General features: G+C 35.8%; 4 non-coding genes across 4 annotated transcripts; all 4 read right to left on the reverse strand.

Moving 5' to 3' along the window:
- Nucleotides 1-612: 612 nt before the first annotated feature.
- TRNAG-CCC (transfer RNA glycine (anticodon CCC)) lies at nt 613-683 on the reverse strand. Its single transcript has one exon. It is a non-coding gene; the product is annotated as a tRNA-Gly (tRNA).
- Nucleotides 684-2,207: 1,524 nt separating this feature from the next.
- TRNAG-CCC (transfer RNA glycine (anticodon CCC)) lies at nt 2,208-2,278 on the reverse strand. Its single transcript has one exon. It is a non-coding gene; the product is annotated as a tRNA-Gly (tRNA).
- Nucleotides 2,279-3,296: 1,018 nt separating this feature from the next.
- Nucleotides 3,297-3,367, reverse strand: TRNAW-CCA (transfer RNA tryptophan (anticodon CCA)). The gene has a single exon. It is a non-coding gene; the product is annotated as a tRNA-Trp (tRNA).
- A 1,336-nt stretch (nt 3,368-4,703) lies between these two features.
- Nucleotides 4,704-4,774, reverse strand: TRNAG-CCC (transfer RNA glycine (anticodon CCC)). The gene has a single exon. It is a non-coding gene; the product is annotated as a tRNA-Gly (tRNA).
- Between the last annotated feature and the right edge of the window lie 8,420 nt (nt 4,775-13,194).

Genomic DNA, 13,194 nt, shown 5'->3' on the forward strand with positions numbered 1-13,194 from the left:
ATAGATAGTATAACATTTTAAATATAATCTCTTAAAATGTTTTAAGACTAATACATTTCATATTAGTTTGATACCTAATATAAGATTTAAAATGTGTTTTTTCTGCGCTAGCCGGTACTCGAACACAGGTCGCAAGAATGAGACTCTTGCATGATACCCCTACACTAGTAGCGCTGCGGATATATAGGGCTCTACAAGAAAATAGATGTATATTCAAAACTGTGTGACATGAATATCTTTTTAATTGAAAATGTACTAATTGCACTGCTGCATAGCTTTCCCTAATTAAGAAACATATTTCTTTGCTCCATGGATGTATTATTAATAAATGTTATTGTCAGCAGAAAAAAAGCTATGAGATCTTAAAGTTAGTGTCACAAGCAAATAAATTTTCTAAGTATAAAGTATTACTGCCATATTTAACTACAATGTGGTGCATCCAGTCATCATGTAGGATACATGTCATGTTAAATAGTTTTTAGACTAATACATTTCATATTAGTTTGATAGATAGTATAAAATTTTAAATATAATCTCTTAAAATGTTTTATGACTAATACATTTCATATTAGTTTGATACCTAATATAAGATTTAAAATGTATTTTTTATTTTGCGCTAGCCGGGATTTTAACCCAGGTCGCAAGAACGGGAATCTTGCATGATACCCCTACACTACTAACGCTACTGGTTTGTAATGCTCCACAAGAAAATAGATGTATATTCAAAACTATGTGACATGAATATCTTTTTAATTGAAAATTTACTAATTGCACTGCTGCATAGCTTTCCCTAATTAAGAAAAATATTTCTTTGCTCAATGGATGTATTTATTTGTTAAATAAAGTTGTGCTAATGAATTTGTTATGCAGATTCAGTTTATTAATACATGTTATTGTCAGCAGAAAAAAGCTATGAGATCTTAAAGTTAGTGTCACAAGTAAACACATTTTCTAAGTATAAAGAAAGTATTACTACCATATTTAACTACAATGTGGTGCATCCAGTCATCTTGTAGGTCATGTAGGTTATATGTCATGTTAAATTGTTTTTAGACTAATACATTTTATATTAGTTTGATAGATAGTATAACATTTTAAATATAATCTCTTAAAATGTTTTAAGAATAATACATTTCATATTAGTTTGATACCTAAAATAAGATTTAAAATGTGTTTTTTCTGCACTAGCCGGTACTTGAACAAAGGTCACAAGAATGGTACTCTTGCATGATACCCCTATACTAGTAGCGCTGCTGGCTTATAGGGCTCCACAAGAAAATAGATGTATATTCAAAACTATGTGATATGAATATCTTTTTAATTGAAAATTTACTAATTGCACTGCTGCATAGCTTTCCCTAATTAAGAAAAATATTTCTTTGCTCCATGGATGTATTATTAATAAATGTTATTGTCAGCAGAAAAAAAAGCTATGAGATCTTAAAGTTAGTGTCACAAGTAAACAAATGTTCTAAGTATAAAGAAAGTATTACTGCCATATTTAACTACAATGTGGTGCATCCAGTCATCTTGTAGGTCATGTAGGTTATGTGTCATGTTAAACTGTTTTTAGACTAATACATTTCTTATTAGTTTGATAGATAGTATAACATTTTAAATATAATCTCTTAAAATGTTTTAAGACTAATACATTTCATATTAGTTTGATACCTAATATAAGATTTAAAATGTGTTTTTTCTGCGCGAGCCGGTACTCGAACACAGGTCGCAAGAATGAGACTCTTGCATGATACCCCTACACTAGTAGCGCTGCTGACATATAGGGCTCTACAAGAAAATAGATGTATATTCAAAACTGTGTGACATGAATATCTTTTTAATTGAAAATGTACTAATTACACTGCTGCATAGCTTTCCTTAATTAAGAAACATATTTCTTTGCTCCATGGATGTATTATTAATAAATGTTATTGTCAGCAGAAAAAAAGCTATGAGATCTTAAAGTTAGTGTCACAAGCAAACAAATTTTCTAAGTATAAAGTATTACTGCCATATTTAACTACAATGTGGTGCATCCAGTCATCATGTAGGATACATGTCATGTTAAATAGTTTTTAGACTAATACATTTCATATTAGTTTGATATATAGTATAACATTTTAAATATAATCTCTTAAAATGTTTTAAGACTAATACATTTAATATTAGTTTGATACCTAATATAAGATTTAAAATGTATTTTTTTCTGCGCTAGCTGGGATTTGAACCCAGGTCGCAAGAATGGGAATCTTGCATGATACCCCTACACTACTAACGCTGCTGGTTTGTAATGCTCCATAAGAAAATAGATGTATATTCAAAACTATGTGACATGAATATCTTTTTAATTGAAAATTTACTAATTGCACTGCGGCATAGCTTTCCCTAATTAAGAAAAATATTTATTTGATCCATGGATGTATTTATTTGTCAAAAAAGTTGTGCTAATGAATTTGTTATGCAGATTCAGTTTATTATTAAATGTTATTGTCAGCAGAAAAAAGCTATGAGATCTTAAAGTTAGTGTCACAAGTAAACAAATGTTCTAAGTATAAAGAAAGTATTACTGCCATATTAAACTACAATGTGGTGCATCCAGTCATCTTGTAGGTCACATAAGTTATATGTCATGTTAAATAGTTTTTAGACTAATACATTTCATATTAGTTTGATAGATAGTATAACATTTTAAATATAATCTCTTAAAATGTTTTAAGACTAATACATTTCATATTAGTTTGATACCTAATATAAGATTTAAAATGTATTTTTTTCTGCGCTAGCCGGGATTTGAACCTAGGTCACAAGAACTGGAATCTTGCATGATACCCCTTCACTACTAACGCTGCTGGTTTGTAATGCTTCACAAGAAAATAGATGTATATTCAAAACTATGTGACATGAATATCTTTTTAATTGAAAATTTACTAATTGCACTGCTGCATAGCTTTCCCTAATTAAGAAAAATATTTCTTTGCTCCATGGATGTATTATTAATAAATGTTATTGTCAGCAGAAAAAAAAGCTATGAGATCTTAAAGTTAGTGTCACAAGTAAACAAATGTTCTAAGTATAAAGAAAGTATTACTGCCATATTAAACTACAATGTGGTGCATCCAGTCATCTTGTAGGTCACATAAGTTATATGTCATGTTAAATAGTTTTTAGACTAATACATTTCATATTAGTTTGATAGATAGTATAACATTTTAAATATAATCTCTTAAAATGTTTTAAGACTAATACATTTCATATTAGTTTGATACCTAATATAAGATTTAAAATGTATTTTTTTCTGCGCTAGCCGGGATTTGAACCCAGGTCACAAGAACTGGAATCTTGCATGATACCCCTTCACTACTAACGCTGCTGGTTTGTAATGCTTCACAAGAAAATAGATGTATATTCAAAACTATGTGACATGAATATCTTTTTAATTGAAAATTTACTAATTGCACTGCTGCATAGCTTTCCCTAATTAAGAAAAATATTTCTTTGCTCCATGGATGTATTCATTTGTTAAATAAAGTTGTGCTAATGAATTTGTTATGCAGATTCAGTTAATATTAGTTTGATAGATAGTATAACATTTTAAATATAATCTCTTTAAATGTTTTAAGACTAATACATTTCATATTAGTTTGATACCTAATATAAGATTTAAAATGTGTTTTTTCTGCACTAGCCGGTACTCGAACAAAGGTCACAAGAATGAGAATCTTGCATGATACCCCTACACTAGTAGCGCTGCTGGCTTATAGGGCTCCACAAGAAAATAGATGTATATTCAAAACTATGTGACATGAATATCTTTTTAATTGAAAATTTACTAATTGCACTGCTGCATAGCTTTCCCTAATTAAGAAAAATATTTCTTTGCTCCATGGATGTATTATTAATAAATGTTATTGTCAGCAGAAAAAAAGCTATGAGATCTTAAAGTTAGTGTCACAAGCAAACAAATGTTCTAAGTATAAAGAAAGTATTACTGCCATATTTAACTACAATGTGGTGCATCCAGTCATCTTGTAGGTCATGTAGGTTATATGTCATGTTAAATTGTTTTTAGACTAATACATTTCTTATTAGTTTGATAGATAGTATAACATTTTAAATATAATCTCTTAAAATGTTTTAAGACTAATACATTTCATATTAGTTTGATACCTAATATAAGATTTAAAATGTGTTTTTTCTGCGCTAGCCGGTACTCGAACACAGGTCGCAAGAATGAGATTCTTGCATGATACCCCTACACTAGTAGCGCTGCTGACATATAGGGCTCTACAAGAAAATAGATGTATATTCAAAACTGTGTGACATGAATATCTTTTTAATTGAAAATTTACTAATTGCACTGCTGCATAGCTTTCCCTAATTAAGAAACAAATTTCTTTGCTCCATGGATGTATTATTAATAAATGTTATTGTCAGCAGAAAAAAAGCTATGAGATCTTAAAGTTAGTGTCACAAGCAAACAAATTTTCTAAGTATAAAGTATTACTGCCATATTTAACTACAATGTGGTGCATCCAGTCATCATGTAGGATACATGTCATGTTAAATAGTTTTTAGACTAATACATTTCATATTAGTTTGATATATAGTATAACATTTTAAATATAATCTCTTAAAATGTTTTAAGACTAATACATTTAATATTAGTTTGATACCTAATATAAGATTTAAAATGTATTTTTTTCTGCGCTAGCTGGGATTTGAACCCAGGTCGCAAGAATGGGAATCTTGCATGATACCCCTACACTACTAACGCTGCTGGTTTGTAATGCTCCATAAGAAAATAGATGTATATTCAAAACTATGTGACATGAATATCTTTTTAATTGAAAATTTACTAATTGCACTGCGGCATAGCTTTCCCTAATTAAGAAAAATATTTCTTTGATCCATGGATGTATTTATTTGTCAAAAAAGTTGTGCTAATGAATTTGTTATGCAGATTCAGTTTATTATTAAATGTTATTGTCAGCAGAAAAAAGCTATGAGATCTTAAAGTTAGTGTCACAAGTAAACAAATGTTCTAAGTATAAAGAAAGTATTACTGCCATATTAAACTACAATGTGGTGCATCCAGTCATCTTGTAGGTCACATAAGTTATATGTCATGTTAAATAGTTTTTAGACTAATACATTTCATATTAGTTTGATAGATAGTATAACATTTTAAATATAATCTCTTAAAATGTTTTAAGACTAATACATTTCATATTAGTTTGATACCTAATATAAGATTTAAAATGTATTTTTTTCTGCGCTAGCCGGGATTTGAAACCAGGTCACAAGAACTGGAATCTTGCATGATACCCCTTCACTACTAACGCTGCTGGTTTGTAATGCTTCACAAGAAAATAGATGTATATTCAAAACTATGTGACATTAATATCTTTTTAATTGAAAATTTACTAATTGCACTGCTGCATAGCTTTCCCTAATTAAGAAAAATATTTCTTTGCTCCATGGATGTATTCATTTGTTAAATAAGTTGTGCTAATGAATTTGTTATGCAGATTCAGTTAATATTAGTTTGATAGATAGTATAACATTTTAAATATAATCTCTTTAAATGTTTTAAGACTAATACATTTCATATTAGTTTGATACCTAATATAAGATTTAAAATGTGTTTTTTCTGCACTAGCCGGTACTCGAACAAAGGTCACAAGAATGAGAATCTTGCATGTTACCCCTACACTAGTAGCGCTGCTGGCTTATAGGGCTCCACAAGAAAATAGATGTATATTCAAAACTATGTGACATGAATATCTTTTTAATTGAAAATTTACTAATTGCACTGCTGCATAGCTTTCCCTAATTAAGAAAAATATTTCTTTGCTCCATGGATGTATTATTAATAAATGTTATTGTCAGCAGAAAAAAAGCTATGAGATCTTAAAGTTAGTGTCACAAGCAAACAAATGTTCTAAGTATAAAGAAAGTATTACTGCCATATTTAACTACAATGTGGTGCATCCAGTCATCTTGAAGGTCATGTAGGTTATATGTCATGTTAAATTGTTTTTAGACTAATACATTTCTTATTAGTTTGATAGATAGTATAACATTTTAAATATAATCTCTTAAAATGTTTTAAGACTAATACATTTCATATTAGTTTGATACCTAATATAAGATTTAAAATGTGTTTTTTCTGCACTAGCCGGTACTCGAACACAGGTCGCAAGAATGAGACTCTTGCATGATACCCCTACACTAGTAGCGCTGCTGACATATACAGATGTAGCCACCTTTATCTTGAGTGGCTGCGGCGTTTGTCCCGTTCGACCATACGCAGCGTACTGGGGCGTAGCGAGGCGCGCCTAGTCACAGAGAGGCTATCTAATCGCACGGAGACAGACATTTGACGTTTGGCGTTACCTTTACGTGTAATACCTGCGATCAGCCACCAGATGTCGCTTTTTACAATCACCACTGCGCATGCGTGTGGTCTCCCGTAAAATACAATACTGAAATACATAATAAGGACTACTTTACTAAGGCGTCTCATTACGCTGCATACAGTAAATACTGTACTCATTACGCTGCATTATTTAATACAGTACTGTATATACGACACCGACGCAAATAGTACAGCATACAGTTTATGATCCATCTACAATACTTTATGAATACTGTATGTGAGCGTCCAAGTCCCGCAGACAAAACATACAGTACTGTAAAACCAGTAGTGTACACTGTCGCAAATGGATGTGTGTTACAAGTTCACTATTGCCTCTCAAGATTAGGAATTTTGTACAGTATGTTATCGTCCTAATCCCGTAGCCATTACAGCATAATCAAAACCAACGGATTTATACATTTGTCTGCGGCAAAGTGGTGAAGTGTTTCGTTTCCTATACTCAGAGTCCAGGGTTCGATTCCTTAAGTACGAATGCATGTTAGTTTTTTTCAGACACTTTATTATTTTTTTTATTCACATACTGTAAACCAGGGCATACAGTAGCTGCATGAGCGGTTCTATGCGATCGAGTCCGGTGTACCATAATGTGCAGGTTCTATGCAGGTTAAGGTTCTATGCTCCGTACAGTACACATACAATTCTGTAGCTGGGCAGACTGAATAGAAATGGCTACCACCTATGACTCCTTGCCCCACAGAGGCCCTAGGCTACGGAGCAAGTAATAGTCCAGATTGTACAGACTATGGGGCAATGCTGAAGGAGCGTCACAATCCCCTAGCTAAAATACACAGTATGCATATTATGGTACACCGGACTCGATCACATACTGTAGCACACTGGCAAAATGGCCGCCGCCCCTGAACCCTTGTGCAGGTTATGGGGCAATGCTGAAGGAGCGTCACAATTCCCTAGCCAAAAATACACAGGGGAGATAGGGATAAGCTACTGTAGGATTGCATACAGTATTACGGTACACCGGACTCAATCGCATAGCACACTGTCAAAACGACCACTACCCATGAACCCCCACCTCCTGAACCCCCACCTCGTGGCAGGCAGCAGTTGGGTATGGAATGAGAAATGGCATAAGCTGTGCAGGCTACGGGGCGATGCTGAAGGAGCGTCACAATCCCCTAGCCAAAAATACACAGGGGAGATAGGGATAAGCTACTGTAGGATTGCATACAGTATTACGGTACACCGGACTCAATCGCATAGCACACTGTCAAAACGACCACTACCCATGAACCCCCACCTCCTGAACCCCCACCTCGTGGCAGGCAGCAGTTGGGTATGGAATGAGAAATGGCATAAGCTGTGCAGGCTACGGGGCGATGCTGAAGGAGCGTCACAATCCCCTAGCCAAAATACACAGAGATAAGCGAGGTCTATGCACATTACAGTACGTTACACCGGGCTCGGTCGCATAGCAAACTGACAAAACACAAGTTTTACAGTACATACAGTAAAGCAGGCCAAAGCTGCAGGAGAGTTTCTACTGTAAAGGTTCTATGCACCGTACGGTAATGTACACATACCTGTACAATTCTATAGCAGGGCAGACTCAATTGAAATGGCTACCGCCTGTGACTCCTAGCTCCTAGGAGGCACTCAGCTATGGAGCAAATAACAGCACAGATTTTGCAGGCTACGGGGCAATGCTGAAGGAGCGTCACAATCCCCTAGCTACAATACACAGGGGTGATAGAGATAATCGAGTGGCTGGAGGGGGGTCCCCTTGATTTAAGGGGCCCCCACTCCTCCAGGGTACTCCGGCCAGGTGTGACTAGTTGGGTATTTAATTCCATGGCCGCAGGGACCGGTATAAAAGTCTCCCCCGGCTGTGCATTATCTGTCCAGCTAGTGGAGCCCAGTGCTGATTCAAAAAATATGGGGAACCCCTACGCTTTTTTGTCCCCCTTATTTTTTGCACCAGGACCAGGCGCAGAGCCCGGTGCTGGTTCTAAAAAGATGGGGGATCCCGTGTCCATTTTTTCCGTATTCCTGCCGGAATTCGACTGCAATTGCATATACAGTACTGTACCCCTTAATGTCACTGCTTACAGTATACAGTATTTAGACATGAGCTTGTGTACAGTATCTGTCATGAGGTGCTTTTTTCACTGACACTATAACTTTTTTCTATTGTAATATACTGTACAGAGGCGGCAAACTAGCCAAACGGGAATAATCAGCTTCTGCAGAATAAAATGAGATGCTACAGTACATGCCTATATTCTGTGAGTGACTGCGGCTCTATGAAATTAAATCAGAAAATTTAAATATGAAATGCATTACTAATGTGTGGCATTACTGTACTGTATGTGTATAAGGTGTACTACAATATTTTCTGGTGTAACATAAGGAAAGGGCACTACTGCATGGTCTAATGCAGTGGTTCTCAAACTTGGTCCTCAGGACCCCACACAGTGCATGTTTTGCAGGTAAACCAGCAAGTGCACAGATGTATTCATTACTAACTGACACATTTTAGAAGGTCCATACAGTAGGTGGAGCTAATTTTTTCACTTGTGATTCTGTGAGACCTGCAAAACCTGCACTGTGTGGGGTCCTGAGGGCTGAGTTTGAGAACCTGTGGTCTAATGTAAATAAAGATGAATGTGGTGGGGTGTAATGTGAATAAGGGGCATTACTGTTAGGAGTAATGTGGTACTATGATATGATGTCATGAGAATAAGAGACACCACTGCATGATATAATGTGAATAAAGTTGCAGTACTGTGTTGTGTCATTTCATCTTCGGGTATTATTGTGTTACCATGCCCCTTCCCAGCAAGAACATACTGTACACTGTTTTGGGCTGGCACTAAATGTGCACATTGTTCTTATTTAGATTATAGGGGGTAGGAGCGCCAAAATGGGTGATGGTGCTGGGAAAGGGGTGCAGGGTTAGAGGCGGAACTACGTAGCATCTGTGCAAGAGGGCATCAGCCAAAATCTAGCCTAGGGCATCATGTTGGTCAGGTTTGGCTCTGATAATACTGTATACTGTACTCTTACTGTACTTTGCATTCAATACAGATACTGTTTGCACACAGGTTTTACATGAATCATTGGCAATGCTGCAGGAGTGTCTCATTAGGCAATCTAAAATATACCACGACTATGGGTGGGGATACAGTAGGGAAGTTCTGTCACCATAAGCTGTCTGCTGTGTATAGCATATTTCCATCTGAGATGCATTTGTGTGTTTGTAATAAGAAAAAAACATTTTACTGTACATTTAGTGGATACAGTATTTCTCCCCCATAATGACGTATCATACTGTACAGGTACCCTCATGTACTGTACCGTACCATACTGTAAAATTGAATATTTATTGGAAAAACATCAATATTAATGTAAAAATAAAGTATTACAACATCCGATTCCATGTACTGCACTGATCAAAATGTACAGTACTCTTATTCAGGACTTATAAAACTGAAAATAACTGTTCATACACATCAATAACATTACTACTGTATAATATTCTACATTAGTTTATGCAATAATCAGACAAAGGCAATTTTATCATTTTTTTTAATAATGCACCAATTTAAAATTTTAAACAGAAAATACAGTACAGAACTACATATTTGTGGCTTGACCATTTCTTTCGACTACAACAGGTAATACTTTATACAGGTGATTTATATAATTATTACAATGTTCAGGTGTGAGTACTTCTAGCCAAAATTTCTTTATCCCATCCACCAGTTGCTGTTTTGTTGTTGGCTTTGCAACACTCCTAACGTACCTCTTCAATTGAGCCCACACTAATTCGATTGGGTTCATGTCTGATGATCTATATAAAAATAAAAAAAAAGCGTATAGAAAAAATTAATTACATTACAGTAAATAGAGAAAATTAAACATACAATATTGTACTGTTTATTAAACAAAATTTTTTTTTACAGTACTAGAGTGCTATCCAAAATTTTACTTGTACACTGTTGAAAGAATACTCACTCTGGTGGTGTGCGTTCCCAATTCATACTGTACCTTTCTCTTCCATAAATTTGGCTGAGGCGGAGTGTTTAGGATCATTGTCTTGGAATATCCTATGGTGAGTTGGGTAATATTTATTCACAAATGGCACCATACATTCCTCTACTATTGTTTCTTGGAAAAATTTCTTATCCATGATTCCTACAGAAATCAAAAAATGTTGTTCATTAATAAGCAACTCCTTTTATTGTGCAGTTACATGTACTCTACAGTACAACATGTATTTTTACAGAACACAGGCACAGAATAAAGTATAGTACTGTACCTTCGAAAAATAATAGGGGACCAGCTCCTAATCGTGATATGCCTCCCCATACATGGACTTTCAATGGATGCTTTGGGCGTGGTTTTAAAGAGATATGGTTACGTTTCCTGAATGACATTCTGGAGAACCGCTCAAGGGCAACAGACGATTCATCTGTGAAAATGACATCATCAAATGTTTCACCACTCTCAATCCATCGCCGTGCCTGTTCCACTCTCTTTTCTTTATTCACATCTCTTATCATTGGAGATATCCTGTGAAGAGCCAAAAATAATGAAATCAGATACAGTTATGAAATTACAGATTTACAGATTACTGTATATACAGTAGACTGTATGTGCAGTATACTGTATTATATACCTACTGTATACATTAAACTGTACATACAGTACATTAAGTTACATACAGAGTAATATATATATACATACTGTACATACACACAAACACACACACACAGTATACAGTATGTAATCATCACAATAAGCCGGCAATGCTTCATTGCTGTCTCTGAGTGCCTATACAGTAGGTATCTCTTTTGGGATAGAATATATACAGTATATACACACACACATACTGTATATAGTATAAAGTACACACTCTGTATAATGATTTATGGCATTATTATATCACGTATCAAGGGATTATTAACAGTGCATTTACTGTATGGTTTATACTGCTTTCAGTATTTTACCTTGTTGCGCCAAAGGTCCATCCCATTTTCCGTCGCATCCTTCTGATGCTGGTGGCCGATATGTCCAGGTCATACTTGGAATGGAGAATTCGTTTTATTTGCAGAGCAGTACGCTCATCATCCTCACGAGTTAGTTCCTCCACAATTTGTTGCACTCTCCTACAGTACAATACAGTATGAAAAATATGAATTCATGAACAGCACAATCACAGTTACAATTGATGAAGTTTTTATTTTATTTCAAAAAAATTGTTTATGGTATAAAGCAAGTCATTTAAACATTACAGTAGTGTACAGTACGTACCATGTGCATTTTGTAGGAAATACAAATCTGGGCGTTGTTCTCTCGAATGCATGATAGCGCACCGTTTCTAAAGTGACTATAATGCCACTTTCCTTGAGCCATGCATGGATCTCTTTGATGGTTTTATTTTCTTTTTTCATGTTGGCGATTATCTTGCTCATCGTTTTGTTGATAGTTACTGGCATGTTGTCCAACTATAATTCCTGTATGGAGAGAAAACATTTGTGAATACTGTAGTCTAAAATTTACACATCTGAAAATGCATAAGAGTTTTATGATAGAAGTTAATACTGTACATGTTTACTATCCAGTACCTGATGTTCAAATTTAAGTATTGTATACTGTACAGTACTGAAAATACCACTTCAGTGTTATGGACTGCAATTAGTTTCCTGTATGAAACAGATACAGTACAGTAAATAACCCTCCTTGGAAGTGCATGGGCCCTGTGAGACTTACAGTAGTGTACAGCATAAGGGTCGACTGACATGATGTACAAGCATTACATACAGTACATGTCAGTACTGTATGTAAATTCTTCAATTATTGCCTAACAACAATGCTGCTTACTGTATATTAAATACTGTAGGCCTAGAAATGTGCATCTCAATATAGTAGTTAAAAACACAGGGGCCTATGTGGATAAGCGAGTTCTATGCACACTAAAAATGGCCACCGACCGTGAACCCACAGCACGTGGCAGCGCTCGGATATGTAGTGAGATACAGTATGGCATACATTTCACAGTCCAGGGGGCAATGCTGAAGGAGCGTCACAATCCCCTAGCTCAATTACACTGGGATAAGCGAGGTCTATGCACATTACGGTATACCAAGCTGGATCGCTTAGCAACCTGACAACATGGCCGCCGACCGTGAACTCCCAGCACGTGGCAGCGCTCGGATATGTAGTGAGATACAGTATGACATACATTTCACAGTCCAGGGGGCAATGCTGAAGGAGCGTCACAATCCCCTAGCTCAATTACATTGGGATAAGCGAGGTCTATGCACATTACGGTATACCGAGCTGGATCGCTTAGCAACCTGACAAAATGGCCGCCGACCGTGAACTCCCAGCACGTGGCAGCGCTCGGATATGTAGTGAGATACAGTATGACATACATTTCACAGTTCAGGGGGCAATGCTGAAGGAGCGTCACAATCCCCCTAGCTTAATTACACCGGGATAAGCGAGGTCTATGCACATTACGGTATACCGAGCTGGATCGCTTAGCAACCTGACAAAATGGCCGCCGACCGTGAACTCCCAGCACGTGGCAGCGCTCGGATATGTAGTGAGATACAGTATGACATACATTTCACAGTCCAGGGGGCAATGCTGAAGGAGCGTCACAATCCCCTAGCTCAATTACACCGGGATAAGCGAGGTCTATGCACATTACGGTATACCGAGCTGGATCGCTTAGCAACCTGACAAAATGGCCGCCGACCGTGAACTCCCAGCACGTGGCAGCGCTCAAA

The sequence above is a fragment of the Pseudophryne corroboree genome, chromosome 3 (assembly GCF_028390025.1).
Source record: "Pseudophryne corroboree isolate aPseCor3 chromosome 3, aPseCor3.hap2, whole genome shotgun sequence".
Classification (NCBI taxonomy): Eukaryota; Metazoa; Chordata; class Amphibia; order Anura; family Myobatrachidae; genus Pseudophryne; species Pseudophryne corroboree.